The 22,159-nt window shown below is 43.3% G+C and overlaps 1 protein-coding gene across 2 annotated transcripts in view; it reads right to left on the reverse strand.

Moving 5' to 3' along the window:
• The window catches only part of SPARCL1 (SPARC like 1), a 54,870-nt gene extending 53,776 nt beyond the window's left edge, over positions 1–1,094 (reverse strand). The window contains exon 1 of one of the 2 annotated variants that reach the window (XM_060187784.1): positions 718–1,094. The gene's annotated coding sequence lies outside the window, so the exon portion shown is untranslated. The remainder of the gene's footprint in view (positions 1–717) is intronic. The other variant, XM_007531372.3, reaches the window with a different exon arrangement.
• Between the last annotated feature and the right edge of the window lie 21,065 nt (positions 1,095–22,159).

Raw genomic sequence — 22,159 nt, forward strand, 5'->3', positions numbered from 1 at the left:
CTGAATTACGCCCACGTTTCTAGCTCTTTGAATTCCTCCTCTCCTTTGTGCTTCCCTAAACAAGACAGCTGTAGGAACTAGAACTTTCTATCAATGTGTGCATCTGAGAACGGCAGAAGGAGATAAGAAATAATCCATCATGAAACCATGAAAGGAATCAGGGAAAACATAGAAGTCACAATAAATAAGAAACAGGAAGAGGGATATAGAACATTACAGGGATTTCCCGATTGTTTGGAACAGCAAAATGTTCCATTTCGGCACAGCTGTTAGACACAAACCAGAACAATGGTGTTGGCTGAATAAGGTTAGAAAATGCAAACATGGAAACCTAATTATTTCCACTAGAAAGCTTGTAACAAAAACCTGCTTTACTTAATACACTCAGTAAGATGTTGCTGCAAGACACATTTCAGGATTCAGTATCCAGCCCTCACTAGGAAAGCATGCGAAGCTTACTCAGAGCCCTTCTGCATACACTCTCGGCCTCTGCTAAGCCCACCCTTGAACTGACTTACTATTGAGTCTTGCAGGAAAGGCAGAATGAAGACAAAGACATTCCCTAGGAAGTAGACTTTCTGCGGACCATGCAAAAGGTGTTTTTTTTTGTCAATACATGGCTTTGGATTATCTAGGCAAACATGCGAACTTTATCTGCCCAAGCAAACCAGTCTCACAAATGCAATTAGATGATACAGTAAATTCATTCAAATTTACCTTCGGCTAAGTGGCCGGGTCCCAGGCAGCGACAGGAAAACGGAGTTGAACCCCCTTGTTTTGTAGGGACACAGTCAGGAAAGAGAAGTTTGACAGCCCAGAGCAACGGAGCCGTCCACCTTGTTAGCTCTGCTTCCTTGCTGGTAAGCACAAGTGAGCCTACGGAGTTGAGATTCTGCAGCTGTCAGTTTGTTGAGGTCTGAAGGGACAGGCAGGCTCGGAGGCTGGCACTGGAGAGTGTTTCAGGCCATCATCGTGTTTTTTTTTCCTTTCCCTTTTATTGCAGATTTCTGCAGTCCCCTGGCAGGCTGGCCTGTCCCTCCCTCCAGTGACTTAGAGTCTGCAGCCAGTGCAAACAGGGAGGGCCTGACTCTGCCAGAGCAGATGGGGTTAAAGCCCTCCCCTAAAGAGCTTCTTCTTAGAGCCTTGGAACTTGGCCAGCCTGTAAGCGCTTGGCTCTCCGGCTGTATATATTTTTTTCTTTTCCAAACAGCTCTATGGGGTTTTATAAGCAAGTTCCTTTGGGATGGGGGATTTGTATTTTAAGCGTCGGAAGAGAAACTCGATGCTGTTGGGTGGAGGCTAAGGCAGGGGAGAGGAACTGCAGCAGATGCGTTTCACATGGCTTAATTGGAAATGGTTTTCAAGCATCCCAGGCTGAATTTTAATAAGATCAGGGTGCGTTGGTTACTTTAACCTTTCTTTGAATGACTTTCAGAAAGGTGCAGATCGATGCGGCATTACCCTTTTCTGCTACAAATCACTGCTAGGTCAATCCAGGAAGGTTGCTGCAGGCTGTGGATTTAATGTCCCACCAGCCCCCCCCCCCCAGAAGTCCTGGTATAATGTAACCCCTATATAATAATGATTGTTCCACAAGAAGAAATTTTCTTTTGAAATAGACCAGCTTGATGAAAGAGGCTAGAGGAACAAAGCAGACTTATTAGAGGAATAAAATAGAGGGATGGAGTAGATTAGAAATGGTGCTTATTTTTGTCTTGGCAGGCAAGTTATTTTCCGGGGGTCTATTCTCTCTTGCTGTTACATTGGCATTTATTATGGAGTTACTATCTGTCAGACGCCATGCTGATCATCGTTATGCATTCTTTCAGCTGTCTTCAGGATTCTTTCTGAGACAGCAGAATGCTTCTATTTGAAAGTAGTGTAGTATTGCGGTGAAGCCTACATGCCTTAACCTTGGGTTTGCATGCTGCCTTTAACTCTTTCTCATTGTATGTATGGCCTGGGACAAGTTACATAACCAGTCTAAACTTCAGCATCCTTATCTATAAGAGGAAGTTAAAGGGCTGGGGAGGGGTGTGGATAGCATAATGGTTATGCAATAAAACTCTCATGCTTGACACTCCTAGATGAGTCCCAGCACCACCTTAAGCCAGAGCTGAGCAGTGAGTGCTCTGTCACAAAAAAGAGTTACAAAAGTTGAATGATAGTGGTACCCACCTCAGGTGCTGTTCTGAGCTAAGAGTAAGGGAACACCAGCACACAGAGTACTCCTGCCACCCACACATACCCAGCAGATGTTAGCTTTAGTTTTAGTTTTTGTTTTTTTTGTACAGTGGGAGACCTAAGCTTGGCACAGCTGAGAGATTTCTACAGGGCCTCCAGTGGAGAAGTTTTAGGGTAGGATCCCAGAGCTGCTAGCATGGCTGACTGCTCCACATTTACTTGTTCCCTACCCTGTACTCCTCCTATGAGCAAGCTGTGAGCTCTTTGAGGCTAGTGTCATGCCCATTGGAACTATACCTGCACATATGCAGAATACTTGCATTAGAATTACATACATGGCTGCAATTATTTTTAATGATCTACTTTGTATCTCAGACCAAAAGCCAAGCAAACCTGGAATTCATAACAGAACTAAAAAAAAAAAAAAAGCAAACATCTATAGCTCTAGGCAGATAAGCTCTGAGACAATAGTCTCTGAAGCACTTTGGAAATGTGTTATTTTAATCATTGGAAACACTAGGGGAGCGAGGTAGTGAGATTATCTCTGTTGTGCAGTAGGGGAATTTGGGAGGAAGCTGGGCATTTTGCCTGGGAACCCAGAACAGATCTCAGTATAGCTGAATCTCTGGGACTCTGGGTTCCTTGTTCCCAATGGCTTTTCCAGACACAGGATGAAGTGACCTGGTGGCCTTGGGTTTCAGACAATGGGGTGCTTTTCCTTTGACAGGGTCCCATAGAGGATCAAAGGGGCCGGCCCTACCTCTACTCTGTGCGCAGCTGCCTGGGGCTAGTGTGGGAGACCTACTGCCTTCCTCTGCTGAGCTGTTGGGGGCTGGACTCTGTAGTACCAGCTTTCTTCAAGTCACTTGGGGGGGGGACTAGAATAACCTTTATTGCTCCCCCCCAGTAAATAACTTCTGTTCTGACAAGTATTTCCCTTTTGTCTGAGGCATGAGGTGGCCTTACCAGACTGATCTCAGGTAGCTACATTAATTCAATGAGAACATAGAGAACATTTTAGTTAGAGGACTATGGAAAAAAGATTTGACCAGCAAAAAGTGTGTTTTTCCAATATGGAAATTGATATTCTAGATTTCTTTTATTTATTTATTTATTTATTTATTTATTTATTTATTTGTTTATTTCTTTATTTATTTATTTATTTATTTCCCCTCCAGGGTTATTGCTATGAATCCTCCGCTCCTGGAGGCCATTTTTCCCCCTTTTTGTTGCCGCCTCGTTGCGGTTATTATTGCGATTGTTGACGTTGCTTTGTTGTTGGATAGGACAGAGAGAAATGGAGAGAGGAGGGGAAGACAGAGAGGGGGAGAGAAAGATAGACACCTGCAGACCTGCTTCACCGCCCGTGAAGCGACTCCCCTGCAGGTGGGGAGCCGGGGGCTCGAACCGGGATCCTTACGCTGGTCCCTGCGCTTGGCGCCACGTGCGCTTAACCCACTGCGCCACCGCCCGACCCCCTACTTATTATTTTTTTATTTATAAAAGGGAAGCATTGACAAAACCATAGGATAAGAGGGGTACAACTCCACACAATTCCCATCACCAGATCTCCGTATCCCATCCCCTCCCCTATAGCTTTCCCATTCTTTAACCCTCTGGGAGTATGGACCCAAGGTCATTGTAGGATGCAGAAGGTGGAAGGTCTGGCTTCTGTAATTGCTTCCCCACTGAACATGGGTGTTGACAGGTAGATCCATACTCCCAGCCTGCCTCTCTCTTTCCATAGTGGGGTGGGGTTCTGGGGAAGGGGAGCTCCAGGACACATTGGTGGGGTTGTCTGTCCAGGGAACTCTGGTCAGCATCATGCTAGCAACTGGAACCTGGTGGCTGAAAAAAGGGTTAGCATACAAAGCCAAACAAATTGTTGAATAATCATGAACCTAAAGGCTGGAATAGTGCAGATGAAGAGTTTGGGGGGGTCCTCCATTTTGTAGATAGCTAGTAGGCATATTTTAATTATATTCCAAAGGGAGGTTTTTTTTTTTTTTTTTTTTGCCTGAGAATGAAATCTGATATGCAGGTGGATCCAAGTTATTGTCTGGGGTGATGATGTCATGGCTGGAAAAGGAACAGAAAGCTGGATCAGGGAAGAGAGTAGCTCCCTAATATGGGAAAGAGGTATAAGTATTGTTGACTGTAAACCCCATAGATTTGATTTGGTCTGGGGCCCACATTCAGCTTAGGAGCCTATGTGACCTCTGCATCCCTGTAGATCTGAGCTCACATTCTGTGGTCATAGGTAGGAACATTCCAAACTGCCCAATATCGACCCATTTCCCTCAGGTGTAGCATAGAATATGTTGTCCATCCTCCCTTCAGAGGATGGAACATTCTCTATCGGTTCAAGTTGAGGGCAAGGTCCTATGGGGGCCCACAAAGGGGTCTATTGTGCTGTTCCTGATAGAGATGACTGGTAACACTGGAGAGAGGGATTTATTTGAGGCCTAGGCCCATCATGTCTGTTTGGGAATCTCAAGACTCCCTGACTAGCGCCCCAGCTGATGGGGTGGCCTGATAGTTACTAAAGAGGCATCGTTAAAGTATGCCAGTCTCTTGTCCTTATTCAGCTTTTGCAGTCCTTGCTTTGATAAGGTTATCTTTGGAGTGAGTGAGAAAACTGTAATAGGAAGTAGGTGAGGAGAGTATTTAAGTCTAATTAGATACTATATTATTAAGAACTTTATACTGACTCACTGTAGACTATTGTGTACTTTTGTTTCAGGTATATATTTTGCCCTAATTTATGGATACATGTGAACATATGCTCTATTTTGTAGGACCTTGTCTATATCTAGGTTTTGGAACTTTGTTAGGAAGTGAACCACCTGGAATGGAATTAGAGAATACTATGAAAGGAAAGGTCTCACCTGAGTAATAAGCCTGAAGGGCTGACATTCCATGCTTGGCGTCTCTGGACACAGTCTAAAGTGAAGCATGCTGAGGTGGTACTTGTTGTTTTGATTAGGTTGGGATTGGCAGATGCAATATTATTTGGTATGAATTGAGAGAAGCATGCAGGAAAGCCCCACCCCAGAGGTTCCAGGACTGGGGGAAATATAGGCTCTATAGAGGAAGTGGGAGGTTCCTGCTGTCTTAGGGTTAAGAAGACAGTAGATAGTTATTGCTATAATCACATTATTTGGCAATTGGGTTAACTTTGAAAAATCCCTTTGTTAGGATTTGTTGTATGATACACAAAATCACCATAATTTATGTCCTTTGATGTTATTTGTATATAGCTGTGCCACTGGTTGCTTTTGTTCTCCCTGTTCTAAGCTTTTAAGAGTCAACATATCAAAGACTCAGCCTATGTATTAAAAAGACTCAGTCTGTGCTTTAAAAAGTTTGAGACATACTTTCAATTTTCCCCCTCTCATATTAATTAAATAGTGATTTGTATTTTATACTACAAATGCCGGGCTAGCGTGAGGGTGTTTCTTCCTGGGCATGTGCTCTCTGAGTTGGAGAGAACTCGACTGCAGCTAACCTGGGCTGTCGTTTACTCAGCGACCGGGATAGAGACCAGGAACTTGTGGCGGAGCGGGAACGCAATGCATCTTTATTGATCAAAGACAACACTTTTATATATTTAGAACCAGAAGTGGCAAGACAGAAAAGGAAATGGCTAGAAAAGGGGGTGGAGGAAAGAAAAGAGCGGGAAGGTAGAACGCTTCCATAGTAACGGTTGCTAGGGTTTTAACTGGCGGGATTAATGTACCCTGCAGTCAGGGCGGGTGTCGATGTAGAAAGAAGACAGATCAAGCAAAACAATGATTATGTAAATAGACCATAGTGTCAGTAATGGAGGATGGAGCAGGGGGGCTGCCCGACAACAGATTAATAGGAGTGTACATAAAAACCATTCCTACCACCAAAAGACTATGCTCCGTCCCTTCCCCACCCCCTCACATCCCTGGGAAGCCAAACATCCACCCTCACCCTCACCTCAGGGTTTTTACTTTGGTGCCCTGATATTATACATTTCTATAAAATGGTCAAAATATAGTTCCTTTTTTCTTTGAAAAAATGTATTACTTATTTTAATGATGTGTAGATATACCAAAGCTTATGGTGGTGCTGGGAAGTTAACTGGGGACCTAAGAGCCTCAAGCATGGAAGCTTTTTTGAAAGACCATTATGCTATCTCTCCAGCCTCCAAATAAAATTTCTTATAGAATGCAATGTTAACATAAAAATAACTGGGTAGGGAGTCGGGCTGTAGCGCAGCGGGTTAAGCGCAGGTGGCGCAAAGCACAAGGACCGGCATAAGGATCCCGGTTCGAACCCCGGCTCCCCACCTGCAGGGGAGTCGCTTCACAGGTGGTGAAGCAGGTCTGCAAGTGTCTATCTTTCTCTCCTCCTGTCTGTCTTCCCCTCCTCTCTCCATTTCTCTCTGTCCTATCCAACGACAGCAACAATAATAACTACAACAATAAAACAACAAGGGTGACAAAAGGGAATAAATAAATAAAATAAATTAAAAAAAATAACTGGGTAAAGCAAACTGGATTTATCTTGTGCATGTAACCATGCACTTAGGGGCCAGGTGGTGGTGTACTTGGTTGAGTGTGCATGCTATAATGCACAAGGACCTGGGTTTAAGCCCCTGGTCTTCACCTGCAGGGGGAAAGCTTCACAAATGGTGAAGCAGTATTTCAGCTGTCTTTCTATCTCCTTCCCTTTCTATCTCCCCACTTGTCTCTTGATTTCTCTCTGTCTCTACCCAATATTAAATAAAATTAAAAAAAAATTACTTTGGTGATGGGTGTAGTGTGATCTTATAATCTTGTAACAAACTATTATTAACAAATAAAATTATTAAAATAAGGTAAAATAAAGAAAGAAATGAAAAAAAAACTATGCATTTAGAGTTCATGTGGAAGTGGCAACACTTGGAATTTTGACTCCCAATTATTCCTGGGTGTTGGATGTTTTCCTCTAGGTATTATTAATCTAAACACGGTGAAAGAGATCACTGTATTTCATATAATTAGATATCAGGGTGTTTTTCTTAAATAAAAAAGAGCTTGATGCCACAATGCTTCGGTAAGTAGAGCTTTATTTGGGGAACGTTTGTTGGCGGATAGCCAAACTCTTATTGTTCCTGAAACTGCAATTACTAAAATAGCTTACAACTCCTGAAGCTGAAGACAGTCAAGTCACAACAAAGCCCACTGAACAGATGGAGCTACACGACTGTTGGAGAGAACATGTCTGATGTCTCAGTGTGGTGGGAGAAGACGGATAGAGCTTGTTATGTCACTGCGTAAAAATGACGGCTATTGAAGGTGTGTGAGTGTGTTCAAGTGCTTTATTTATGAGAGAGAGAGAGGTGGAGAGAGTAGCAGAGCATCACTCTGGCATGTGTGATGCCCTTATGAACTTGCCACTCTTCCTCAGTTTGTCTCTTCTAACCTGTGTGTGTCTTCTCCTTTTCTGGTAAGGACACAGTGATTGGATGCAGGGTCTGTCTTAGGCCAAGTGATCTCTCTCTCTCTCTCTCTCTCTCTCTCTCTGGGTTATCACGGGGGCTCAGTGCCTACATGATGAATCCACCTCTCCCTGCAGCCATTTTTTCCTTCTTTCCTTCCTTCCTTCCTTCCTTCCTTCCTTCCTTCCTTCCTTCCTTCCTTCCTTCTCTTTATTCCTTTCTTTCTTTTTTAAAATCTTACTTCTCTTTCTTTAGAGTTTGATGATAGAGATAGAGAAATCTAAAGGGAAGTTGAGATAGAGAGACACCTGTAGCACTTCACTGTGGAGCTTCCCCCTGAAGGTGGGGACCAGGTGCTTGAACTCTTGTCTTTGCACATAGCAACTTGTGTGTTCTACTGGTTATGCCATCACCTGCCTGCCTTTTTAAACTATTCATTTTTTTTAATTGAGGACATATTTGTCTCAGGGGTACAATATATGCCCCAAGTATGTGTTATCCCACCTCTCCTCCTCTCAGAGTGCCATTCATTCTCCCTCTACCTTGGAGTATCGTGTCTCTCTATTCTGCCTTCCCCTGCCCTCACTCCCACACACCCTTAGCAACCTGAGATCTGCAGACACACGCTGGAGGTTTATTTATGTCTTACCCTGACAGTTCCCTTGTTTTGTTTCCTCAGTTCCACATATGAGCGAGATCATGTGGTATTTGTTCTTCTCCTTCTAACTTTGTTCACTTACAAATTAGCCCCTCTTAGATTGATCTGCAAAGACTCTTTTAAATAGGGTACAGTTCATATGTGCCAGGGATTACCTGAATATACTTTTCTTTTTTGGGGGGGAGTACAACTCAGCCTACATAATCTACTCTCTGGGCCCCTTCAAATTAATGTCGGCCTCACTTAGTTAATGCTTCTTTGCTGTGTGTGTAACGTAGGTTCGAGCCCAACCCCTACCAATTTGAAAGAAGTTTTGGTGGTGTGGTCTCTTTCACTCTCTCTGCCTTCTCTCTCTATTTAAAAAATGTGATGTCTTCTTAAATGCAAAATACATTCATATCCTATTCAAATTTCTTCACATATTATAGCATCTACAATCTCATCTAAATATGTGAAGTAAAATAGGATTCCCAAGAATCATCTTAACAGTCTAAACCAGGTACAGATGAGACTCTGGGGGAAAAAATCCTAACATCTGTGGATTTGTGAAGCCAAGGAGAAAATTCTCTATTTCCAAATAGTGAAACCAGCATAGAGTAGTTGTTGGTGTTCTGAGAGGGAGAAAATGAAGGGAACTAAGGGGACGTTTGTTCCAAGCGAGTTCAAAACTCAGCAAGAGCACATTCTACGAGGTTTCTAGCCATAGAACACTATGCCCTTAACATATGAATTTGGAGGGGCAGGTAAAATCCCAGCTCATAACAGAAGTCACTACTCCCCTTTTCCACCAAGGGAAATGTCTACTTATAGTCACGGAGAATTGTGGAATGTGTGCTTAACCAGGTGCGCCACTGCCTGGCCCCAGTCACGTAGAACTTTGGAAGTTTAAGAGCCTTCATTTTACATAGTCTCCTTCTCTTTCACTTCAGGATAGAAGCATTCCTGCTGGCATAACATCCTGTGTAATTCATGGGGACCCAAGCTATCAGCCAAGAGGCTTCTAATTTACAGATCTTTCCTGCAGAAATCCCTCTATTTTCCTGATATCTGCTGAGAAGATTCAGTACATTAATGGGCCGGGTGTACATGCCTCATCTCTTTAGCAATAGGTTGTCCAACTTTCCAGAGCATATTTACTCATCTGTTACTATCTGGAGAAGCCTAATCCATTGTGTTTTCGTCTCAACTTAATTACTTATGCAAGGACCCTTTCTTTAAAGTTGGTGGCTGACAAAATAAGAGAGGAAAACATGGTTAGTGTTACTACTAACCATAATTCATAATATAAAAACATTCTGGGGGTCAGGTGGTGGTGCATCTGGTTGAGCACACATATCACAATGCACAAGGACTTGGGTTTGAGCCCCTGGTCTGCACCTGCAGGGAAAAACTTTGCGAGTGGTGAAGCAGTGCAATAGGTCTCTCTTTCTCTCTCTCTCTCTCATCTCCTCCCCTCTTGATTTCTTGGCTGTCTCTATTCAACAAATAAATAACAATAATACAAAATATTTTTTAAAAAACATTCTGAAAAGTCACATGCTATTATGGTAGGTGGTAAGTGGCACCTTTACAGCATCTTTGCCAAATTTCTTTTTGTTAATTTCTACATCCTTGGGTGAAGACATAATGGAATAATGTTGATAATGAATGATCTGTGATGGTTTGTTATTCTCTAATGCTGATATTAACAAAACAAAAGAGTAATTTCTTTTGCAATTAAATTCTGTTGTCTGTTCTCTGGGTTCAGTTTGAGCTTAGTTTTATGGATAAATTTGGACATATCTGAGGGGTGAGTAGGATGAATCCTCCAGAAAGAGCCAAGTATTTCTTGGGAAAAACTCATTTTAAGGGAAATCAGGCAGACAAGATGAACTCAGTAATGAAGTCATTGGAGTGGCGGAACAATTTACCTCCCTTCTAGCTGACCACAAGCCAGCTCTAAATGGACTCTAGTTCATCTTGGAAAGAGGGGGGCTCTGATTTTATTTTTCAACTTATTTATTTATTTTGACTTGAGCACTGATCAGCTCTGGCTTATGGTGGTGTGGGAGACTGAACCTAAGACACTGGAACCTCAGGCATGAGAGTTTCTCTGCATAACCATTATACCAGCTACCACCTTATTTTTATTTTTTTAAAAAAAGGTTTATTTATTCGTGAGAATCAGAGCATCACTGTGGCACAAACTCTTGGCCTCATGCTTGAAAGTCTAATGATGTATCTACTTTACCACCTCCTGGGCCACAAGACTCTGATTTCCTTTGGTTTCTTCTTTTTATTTTTTCTTCAAATTCTAAATTTTGTTTATTTGAGACTATCATTTTCAACATATAAGGAAAGAGTAAACATAGAACAAAGAAGCAATTCCACAGTGTCTCTTTCCCTGATGCTTATTATCAACAAACATATATTGTGTTTAGTAGATTCAAAGCTCCTGGTGTTTACACAAAAATGTCATTTTAGGCTCTTTGAAGACAGCAGTTAATTGAGTTTTAGGTTGTGTAAGGATAATCTGGACGAGTGACTCTCAGTTCTTGGCGTGTATCAGGAATCACCAGGAGGGCTTGATAAAGCTGAGTTTGCTGGACTCAGTTCAGAGAACTTCTGACCCACTAAGTCTGCACTGGAGCTAAGAATCTGTACTTCTAAACTGAAAGCCCCTGCTCTCCAGCATTGCTGCTGGATGTGATCTACAAGATAAGTGGCACCAGCACTGACCAGACAATTTTAGGGACCCAGTACCTCAGGTCACCCAGTTGTAGTGAACCAGAATCTTCTTGTCAAACAACTGTCAAGAGATTTACATGCACATGGAATTCTCAGGGGCACAGCCTTACAGCAGGGTAGTGAGCTTCTCTGAAAGGTGTAGGTAGCAAGCGTTTTAAACCTCAGGGCCATACAATCTCAGCCACAATTGCTCAGTTCAGTCCTTGTAGTTCAGAAGCAGGCAAGATGACGTGTGCCAGCAGGGTTTTCCTTATCATCTGGGGACTGACACCAGCCTCCATTTTTTATTTGTGATTAATAGTGGGTTACAAGATTGTAAGATTAGTGTATAGTTCCACACCATACCCACCACCAAAGTTCCGTGTTCCCACCTTCCCATCTCCCAAAGATAACCACCATAGTTCTCACAAGTCTTACAGTTTGCTTACTTCTGTTTTGTTTGTCTTTCTTTTTTTTTTCTCTGTAGCAAATTCATGTGTATCAGCTCTCTAAATTTCGCATCTCAGTAAAACCATCTAGTATTTGTCTTTCATCTCTTTTATTTATCTCACTAAACACAATCACCTCCAGTTCCATCCTTTTGTCCCAAAGGACACAACATATTTTTGATTGCAGAGTAGTATTTCATGGTTTCTTAGCCAGTCATCTATTGATGGGCATTTAGGCTGCTTCCACTCTTTGGCTATTGTGAATAATGAAGCTATGAATATATGGTGCATATGTCTGCATGTTCTTTAGACAAATGCCTATAAGGGGAATTGCTGGACCATAAGGTAACTCCATTTTTGTTTGTTTAAGGACTCTCCATACTGTCTTCCAAAGGAATTGCACCTGTTTGCATTCCTCCAGAGTAGCAGCAGGGATTCTGACTTTTCAATGGGACAAGCCACCTCACTGAGTTTCTTGTAAAGTAAGACATATACAGCCTTGACTTTACACGCATGTGACTCATGTGATGAGTAACACAGCAGTTACTCTGATGTGTAGATGATCCCAGAACATGGAGAGCTACTCTGGCATCGAAGCCCTTGAGTAGCAGTGCACAGCAGAGACCTTGAGGGGATGGGGGTGGGGGGCAATGGTGCTCATTGGCCACACTCATGGGCAGAGGCGGGGTGTTGGCCAGAGACAGCGTTGTTTGGCAAACATGCTGGAGCTCCACATGAGGGCACGGTGTGCACTGAGGAGTGTTTGTGTCATGGGCCCTGGAGCAGGGTCATCCTTCTGTAGCTTCTCAGGAGATTCCCAGAGGAGCCCCAGCGAGAGATGACTAAATGGGAGTCCTTATGCATCACTGGGAATCTGGGAACGCATAGACATCCTAGGACACCAGGGAAACGTTAACTGAGAGGCAATTTAGGGGAAAGGGCACATGAGACTGAGGGTACAAGAAAACAGCAGTATTGGACTTGAGTTACAAATGCCTCTCGAGGTTGAATTCATTAGGGCTGCATCAGAGAACTGGCTTCCCTTTGAACTGGGACATTCTGGCATGTGTAACTTTGAAGTGGAGAACTGAGTTAAAGAGTAGAGCTGAGGGCCAGGGAGATAGCATAATGTTGATGTAAAAGGACGTTCAAGCTTGAACCTCCAAAGCCCCAGGTTTAATCCCTCACACCGGATAAGCCAGATCTGAGCAGTGCTCTGATCTCTCTCTCTCTCTGTCTCTCTCTCTCTGTCTCTCTCTTTCCCTTTTCTCTTTCACCACCAGGGTTATCACTAGGACTTGGTGCCTTCATAATGAATCCACTGTTCCTGGTGGTCATTTTTCATATATATGTTATTATTATTATTAGAACAGAGAGAAATTGAGAGGGACATAGAAGATGGGGGGGGGGACACCTGCAGACCTGCTTCACTGCTCCAGAAGCTTCCCTTCTGCAGATGGGGAGTGAAGGCTTGAACCCAGGCCCTTGCACATGGTGACATGTGTGCTTAACCGATGAGCTACCACCCAGTCCTCCTCTCTCTTTCTCTGTCTTTATGTATCTTTCTCATTGAAATAAAATCAAATTTATTTTAAAATAAAAATAAAATAATAAAAAGTTAAAAACAAAAAGAGTAGAGTTGAAAGTCAAAGAAGCAGCAGTGGCTTCGAAAGAGAAGCAAATGGATGGTGAAGGTGCCGATGATGATGGTTGAACTCAGGTCCATCCCACTCATCCACTCAGGAAGAAGGACTTGGGCACCTGCTCTGTCTGCACTAGACTTCCTAAGTGTGATGCAGGGCAAACGCTAGAAGAAGAAGAAGTGTGATGCAGACTGATATGCAGCAGAACTGATTTCTGTCAGTACTCAGTAGAGAGCAGATGAGTGAGGCAGACCCAAGTTCAAGTCACAGCTATGATGCTTCTTTGCTATGTGAGCTCTGGCTTGTTGCTTAAATCTTTGTGCCTCCATGTACTCACATATGCAATGACAAGTACTCTGGGTTATTTGTTTATTTTTATTAGAGTCCTGCTCAGCTCTGGCTGCTAGTGGTGCTGGGGACTGAACCTAGGACCTCAGAGCCTTGAGCAAAAAGTCTTTTGCAGAACCATTTTGCTGTCTCCCCAGCTCTTCTTTGGGTTATTTGGAGGAAAATGTTAACAAATGGTGTTTGTGTAGTGCCTTACGAAATGCATAACAGGGCTGGGGGAGGTGTCAATAGCCAATAACAGTAATCTTAATGAGACCGATAAAGCCAATGACTATGGTGATGAGAGCTATAGACAAGGAAGCCAGCATGGCTGGAGACTGTCCCAGTCTTCTGTCACAGAAGTCAGAAGACCTTCTCTTTCCGTTCTGAGGGCGGGCGTCTTTTAGGCTGAGGGAGAAAACACCTCTGCAGAGGCAGCAGCTGTTCCCATGAACCTCGGGCGTCCCAGCTGTTTCAGCTCAGACAGAGCCCTCACTGAGTGGGAGCTTGTGGTGGGCTATGCGCTGGCCACAGGTGCCCCGGAGCTGCTCCAGGGCTGTGAACACCCTTCCCCCCCATACACACACATACACCCTTTCCCCAACAACAACAAAAAACAGCTGAGTGTGTTTAGGCAGGGGAGCCTGGATGCTGGATGAGTCTTAAGCACACACCCAGGCCTTCTCACTGCGGGTCACCCTGCTGGTCTTGGCCACAGAAACGCTCTTCTCCCTCCAGGTCTCTTTGATGTTCTCTTGGCTTCTGGCTGATGTTCCCAGGGTAGGCAGGTTCAGGCTTAAATCTTCGGGGGTGGGGGGTGAGGAGGCAGAGTCAGGGTGGGGGGGGGGGTAAGGCCATTCTTCTGGAAATGCATCCCAAGGGCTTTTCTTTCTGTCCTGGTTTGGAGTCAGAGAGATTATAGTTTCAGTTGAGGAAGAGCCCTGGCCTATCACAGAGATCCTGTGTGTTGGGATGTGAGCACTGGTGGTACCTGGCTGAGGTCAGGCTCTGGGCGTGCTCAGGAGCTGAGAGGGCATCCCCTGTCTTATTTTATTTTTTTAACCAGAGCACTGCTCAGTTCTGTCTTGTTGTGCTGGGGATTGAACCTGGGACCTAGGAACCTCGGGCAAGACAGTTTCTTTGCATAACCGCTATGCAGTTGCCCCATCCCCTAGAATTTCTCAAGAAGAAATAAAATAAAATAGAATAAAATAAAATAAAAACTATAAATTGTGGCTGTGCTTTTTTTGTTTTTGCCTGGTCTTCAGCACTCTGGGTTGACTTTTTCAGATGGGAAGAGTCAGAGAGACAGAAAGACACCACAGTCCCTAAGTTTCTTTCAATGTGCTGGGGGCTGGGCTCCAACCTAGGAGGTGTGCATGACAAAGCAGGTATACTACCCGAGTGCTGGTCCTAGCTGTGGTTTGGCATTCCATTTCAGTTTTTTTTTTTCTTCCAAACCCCTGCTCAGTTTTGACTTGTAGTGACACAGGTGATTGAACCTAGGATTTCTGGGGTCTCAGGCATGAGCGTTTATTGTGGAAAAATCACTAACTATTTTCCCCTGGGCATGAATTATATAAATATAGATTCATTCCTTCCTTCCATGGACCAGTTTTACCCCTTTGACTAGTAAACCTCTACCAACTGACTGACAACATTCTCATATTTAAAGCACGCAATGCACTGTTGGTAATCAGTTGGCAATTGTCATTTTATAGTTGGAGAAGATGAGTCACACATGTTCCCCAGCACCACACTCCCTAATGTTGATAACAGTATTCTTGGCAAACCTTTATAAAGGGGCATGGTAGAGCAACTTGTTGAAAACCTTACCTGGTGGCTGGTGGTGGTGCACTCAGTTAATCACTTCCTATAGTAGGAAGCTTAAGGATCGGGTTTGAGCCCCTACTCCCCACGTGCAGGGGGTCTGCTTCATGAATGGCAAAGCAGATCTGCAGGGGTCATTCTCTTTTCCCCTCTCCCTCCCCTCATCTCTCAATTTCTCTCTGTCCTATCCAATAAGAAGGAAAAAAAAATGTCTTGCAGGAGCAGTGGATTTGTAGTGCTGGCACCAAGCCCCCCTGTGATAACCCTGGAGGCAAAAAAAAAACCCAAAAAACAAAACCAAAAATAACCTCCATTGCTTTTCGGAGCAACTACCATCAGCGGGCTGACAATGCTAGGCCCCACCTTGTTAGCTCGTCTCTCTCCGGCTGTCTGTTCATGGCTGAAGCTCCAAGGACCTCCTGCACAGACCTTTCTTCTCCACTCCATTGCTCACATTCCTGCTGGAGGCCCCCTCACCTCAAACTTCAGTGTTGTGTTTCCCTCACCAGGACACTGCTCAGCTCTGGCTTAGGGTGATTCAGTGGATTGAACCTGGGGCTTGGGACCCTGAGGCACGAGAGGCTGTTTGCATTACCATTACGCTGTCTCTCCCATCCACAAACCTTAGTGTTTTCTTCTTCTGAATTTAAGTTCACAAGTGCAGTCACCCTCACAGATCAGAGAAGTGAAGTGAGTAAAGATCCCGATTTGAGCCCCTGGCTCCCCACCTGCAGGGGAGTCGCTTTACAAACAGTGAAGCAGGCCTGCAGGTGTCTATCTTTCCTTCTCCCTCTCTGTCTTTCCCTCCTCTCTCTATCACTCTCTGTCATATCCTACGACGATGACATCAATAACAACAACAATAAAAACAAGGACAACAAAAGGGAATAAATAAAAAGAAAGAAAGACCAGATGCAGGAAAAGGACAAGACAGGACAACTGACATAGGGGATCTGAGGCGAAAAGGGGAGGGAGGGCTGGAGGTTTGGAATTTACAGGGCCAGCTGCCATTCAGCTCTCACAGCCTCCTTGTCATGGAGAAATAGCTCAGTGCTGTCAAATTCTTTTTTATTTTACCAGTTCTTTCAAGATTTATTGTTTATTTAGTTATTTTTGTCACCAGGCTCATTGCTGGGACTCAATGCCTGTGCAACAAATCCATCGTTCCCGGCAGCTATTTATTTTCCCTTTACTTTTGAAAGGGACAGAGAAATAGAGAGGGGTAGAGAGGGAGACATACCTGCAGGCCTGCTTCACCACTCATAAAGCTTCCCTCCTGCAAGTGGGGACTGGGAGCTTGTTATTCATTTATTTATGAGGGAGAGAGTCAAGAAAGAGAGACTGAACCAGGACATCATCACTCTGGCTTATGTGATGGTGGGGATCCAATTCAGGGCATCGTTTTATTACTATTTGATAAACTAAAGCAAGGAGTCAGAAGCTTTCTGTCATTAAATCTTGACTAAATATCTAAAGCGAATAGAACAGGTCTGTGAGTTGGGTTTATAGTCAGTGAATACTAAGCTATTATTATTGTTTTGTTTTCCCCATTGCCACCAGGGTTATCATTTGGGGCTTGGCACCTGCACAGCAAATCCACTGATTCTAGCAGCCATTTTTTCTTCCTTCTTTTCTTCTTTTCTTTCTTCCTTCCTTCCTTCCTTTCTTCTTTCTTTCCTCCTTTTCTCTCCCCTCTTATCTTTTCTAAATTTAAACTATTTATTGTATTTGATAGAACAGAGATAAATTGAGAGAGGGGAAGATGGAGGGGGGAGAGAGAGAGATGCTGCACCTTTTCACCTCTTGTGAGGCTATCCCCCTGTAGGTGGGGACCCGGGTCTTGAACTTGGGTCCTTATGCATCGTAATATATGCACTTAACCAGGGGGAACACCACCTGGCTCCCATCTCTCTCTTTCATAGGACAGAGAAAAAGTTGAGAGAGGAGGGGAAGATAGAAAGGGAGGAAGAAAGAGAGACACCTTCTCATAAAGCTTCACCCCTGCAGGTGAGAGTGAGGGCACAAACTGAGCTTCCTGAGCATGATAATGTGTGTGCTTAATCAGGTGCACCACTGCCTGGTCTTTCTTTCTTTCTTTTTTTTTTTTTAAGTAGGAATACTGTTATTATCTTTAGACTGATTTTTCACTGGTTTATAGCATCTTCCAGGAGTATAGCTTTATGAGGTTCACCATCCACATCACTGAAATTCCTATGCCATCCCATAACCAGAAACAGCCCTGTTTCCATTCCATCCATCCCACCTGCCCTCTCCCTCAGTTTTAACCAAAGTTAGGATTTACCTTTGTTACTTTTTTTTTAACCACTGAGTTTGCTTTAGTTATTTATATTCTGCATTTGAATGACATCATCTGATCGTTGTCTTTCACTTTCTTACTTACACTTCTTCACATATCACAGTCACCTCCAGCTCCCTTCGCAGGCACTCAAAATAGCCACTTGTGACATTACAATCTGCCACTTCAGGTGACATGGTTAGAAAAGAAGACAAGGTCTCCAGGACTTCTTAGAGCCATAAGGGAAAAAAAAAATCTCACTTCCTAACAAAGTCCCAAAACCTAGATATAGGCCAGGTCCTGTAAGATAGAGCATAAGTTCACATGTATCTATAAATTAGGGCAAAATATATACCTGAAAACAAAAATACACAATAGTCTTTAGTGAATCAGTATCAAGTTCATAATGAAATAGTGTCCACTTAGACTTAGATACCCTCCTTACCTACTTCCTATTATAGTTATCTCTTTCATTCCAAAGCTAACCTTAGCAAAGCAAGGACTGCAAAAGCTGAATAAGGGAAAGAGACTGGTGTTGTTAAAATTCGTAGGCCTCCAGCTGGGTTAGCTAGCTTCACGGGCGGGTAACAGAGACGCGGAGACAACGGCTGGGCAGGGAAGCTGTATTTCTTTATTCAGGAACAACGATTCATAAACTAAACCAAACTAATCACCAAACGGAACTCTGCTGTCTCTTTGCGGCAGCGCAAGCACTCTCTAACTCTGCAACTCTGGAACCCTCTGAACTCTGGAACTCTGGAACTCTCTCTTACTCTTGAACTCAGGAACTCTCTAACTTTGCAACTCTTCAACTCTCCAACTGTGGATCCCTCCAACAACTCTCTCTGGAACTCAGGAACCCTGGAAATCTGCAACTCTTCCACTCTGGAACTCTGAAACTCTTCAACTCTGGAACTCAGGAACCCTCTCTCGGGGTTCCTTGGGGCGGGGCCAAGCGGGCCCGCAAAATTAGCAGGACTGATCCAATTCTCTTGGCGGGGGAGAACTAGAACCCAATGTAAAGCATACAACAGACTGGCATATTTAATTATGGCTCTTTAGTCATTATCAGGCCATTGCACCAGCTGGGGCCCTAATTTGGGAGTCCTGAGTCTCCCAAACAGACTTGATGGGCCTAGACCTCAAATAAATCCCTCTCTCCATTGTTTCCAGTCATCTCTATCAGGAACAACAAAATAGACCCCCTTTGTGGGCTCCCATAGGACCTTGCCCTCAACCTGGATCAACAATGGTAGAGAATGTTCCATCCTCTGAAGGGAGGATGGACAACATACTCTATGATACACCTGAGGAAGATGGGTGGATACTAGGGCAGCTTGGAATGTTCCTACTCATGACCACAGAATGTGAGCTCAGATCTAGAGGGATGTAGAGCCACACAGGCTCCTAAGCTAATTATGGGCCCCAGATCACATCAAATTGATGGGGTTTACAGTAACATGTATACCCCTTTCCCATATTAGGGAGCTACTCTCTTCCCTGATCCAGCTTTCTGTTCCTTTTCCCAGCCATGACATCATCTTCCCAGACAATAATCAGGATTCACCTGCATATCAGATTTCAGGCTCAGGCAAAAAAAAAGAAAAAAAAAAAAGAAAAAAAAACTTGTATAGCTACAGGCCCTTTGAAATATAACTAAAATATGCCTACTAGTTATCTACAAAATGGAGGACCCACCCAACACTTCACCTGCACTATTCCAGCCTTTAGGTCCATAATTGTCCAACAGTTTGTTTGGCTTTATATATTAACTCTCTTTTCAGCCACCAGGTTCCAGATGCTACCATGATGCTGACCAGACTTCCCTGGACAGACAACCTCACCAATGTGCCTTGGAGCTTCGCTTCCCCAGACCCTTCCCCACTACGGAAAGAGAGAGACAGGCTTGGAGTATGGATCGACCTGTCAATGCCCATGTTCAGTGGGGAAGCAATTACAGAAGCCAGACCTTCCACCTTCTGCAAACCACAATGACCTTGGGTTCATACTCTTAGAGGGTTAGAGTAGGAAAGCTATCAGGGGAGGGGTTGTTATACGGAGGTCTGGTGGTGGGAATTGTGCAAAGTTGTACCCCTCTTATCCCATGGTTTTGTCAATGTTTCTTTTTTATAAATAAAAAATTTTAAAAAAAGGTAATGTGGGAGTTAAGCGCACATGGCGCAAAGCGGGTTAAGCGCACTTGGTGGGTTAAGCGCACATGGCAAAGCGCAAGTACTGGCAAAAGGATCCTAGTTCGAGTCCCCACCTCCCCAACTGTAGGGGAGTCACTTCACAAGCGGTGAAGCAGGTCTGCAGGTGTCTATCTTTCTTTCTGCCTCTCTGTCTTCCCCTCTCTCCATTTCTCTCTGTCCTATCCAACAATGACGACATCAATAACAACAATAATAACTACAATAATAAAATAGCAAGGGCAACAAAAGGGAATAAATAAATAAACATTTAAAAAAAAGGTACGTGAGATACCTTTACTTCCTAGGAAAACTGAAATAACTTTTTAGTGAATCTAATATATTGTCCTTGTAATGACTTGTAATATTATTTATTTCTAAACATATAGATTGTTCATGTAGTACACACACAAATGTGATATATAGAGGGATATAAGTATATCTGTAAGGATCTGTACATCTGTTCTCATTCACTTATATTATTACTATCTTAGTCTCTATTGAGAGAAACTCAGAGCCTAAGGGAAGGAAGAAGAGAGTGGCAAGAGAAAAGAGAGAAAATCCTGGAAGACTGACCTAAAAGGAAGACTCAAACTGTTTACAGTGATGCTGGATCTGTGTCGATGGATGAATCAGGGATGTTTTCAGATTTGTTCAGTGTCTCAGACAATCCAAGAAGTGATGCAGTGAGTACCCAGTTTAGCCATGAACTCTATTTTGAGACTGGGATGAGGCAGGATTGGGATTCCCATTAGAAAGAAACACTCTATTTCATCCCACAGTCTCTCACTTTCCACATCTGCCTCAGAGTCAGGGTATTTTGAAAGAAGACAGGGATGTGTTTGACCAGTATTTTTTTGTTTTTATTTCTTAGGAGCCATTTTCTCCATACCATTCTAATACTCTCCCATCAGTAATTATATATTGAAAAAGTGTACTAGCTTGCTATGTAGTATGATCAGACTAGGATGTCTAATTAAATAATTTTATTATTCAGCGGAGAAGCAGCTACAGAAGCTAGAACTCCTACCTTCTGCTCCCCATAAACAACCTTGATCCATATTCCCAGCGGGGGAGAAGTGATAGGATGAACATAAGAGGACTCTGCACTCCAGCTCCATCAGCACCCAGAAGTGTGTGTGTGTGTGTGTGTGTGTGTGTGTGTGTGTGTGTGTGTGTGTGTGTGAATCCTTGCTTGCCATGGGTGTTTCCCATGAGTTTTACTGCGACATAATGCGATTTGACCTTTTACTTAATACAACTTGACTGTATTTTCAGGTTCTGCTGTGTGGCAACTAGTGGCTTCATTTTTGAAGCTTCCCATATCTGCAACGCTAGAAGAAGAAGCACCCAGAGAGAGAGAAGGAAAAAGGGAGGGACATATGGAGGTAGCTTTGAAGTCATGAGTGGTTTAGAGGGAAAGAGAGGAGTGAATCAGGAAAAGAAGGGGTAACTTTGTATAGATGTGGACAGATAGTTGTAGAGAAGATGGTCGGCCCATGTCTACAACTTTAGGGGAACTGTGGTTGATTGCAGTGGGAAGAGTGAAGATTCAGAATTCTGGTGGTGGGAATGGTGTAGATTCAACCCCCTGTTGACATATAATTCTGTGATTTAAAAATATAAAGAAAAAATAATAAATAAAATAATAAAAAAGAAAGAAAAAAATCATCCCTAAATTTTCTTTAGTATTTTGACTGACAAATATACCAAAGACTGATAAGCTTATATGCTGGTGTGGAAATAAGCATATGATATAAGATAGAAGAGCCTGCATTCCCTACACCTATGGACATCTTTTCAACAAATGGTGTTGGAAAAATTGGACTGACATGCGGAAGAGTGAAAGCACATTTCATCACACACAGTCCAAATGGATCAAGAGCTTGGATGTTAGGCCAGAAACTATCAAATACTTAGAGGAAAATATTGGCAGAATTCTCTTCTATCTAAATTTTTTGGGCATCTTCAGTGAATCAAGTCTGTTGTGACCCCCAACAGGAATTTGGGACTATTAGCATACAAATGACATCACCCTGAGGAGGTGCTTCAGAGAAGAGAATGCATAAAAGCTCCGGACTTTGAGCAGGTCGCTCTCTTTGGCTGCTGCTGCTTCTCCTGGTCAGAAGCATCTCAGCAGAGGTGCGCCAGGTATCTGTCATGGCTACTTCTCTTGAGAACTGAACAAGTGTGACTCTTCTAGCCAGCAAACTTTTAGACTCCTACACAGCCATGAGCAACCTTTACCAGAGCTGATAATTGTTTATCTTATGGGACTAAACTTTTGATAACTATACTCAGATTTTATGGACCTAGCATACTCTTAACCCTTGATGATAAGTGCTTATTTTGCCTTTTACCTGTTTCACCCTAATAAACCTTGTATTGTTTAAACCAGTTTCCAGCTCCCGCTGTGAATCCTTTT

This window comes from Erinaceus europaeus, chromosome 3, assembly GCF_950295315.1.
Source record: "Erinaceus europaeus chromosome 3, mEriEur2.1, whole genome shotgun sequence".
In the NCBI taxonomy this organism is placed as follows: Eukaryota; Metazoa; Chordata; class Mammalia; order Eulipotyphla; family Erinaceidae; genus Erinaceus; species Erinaceus europaeus.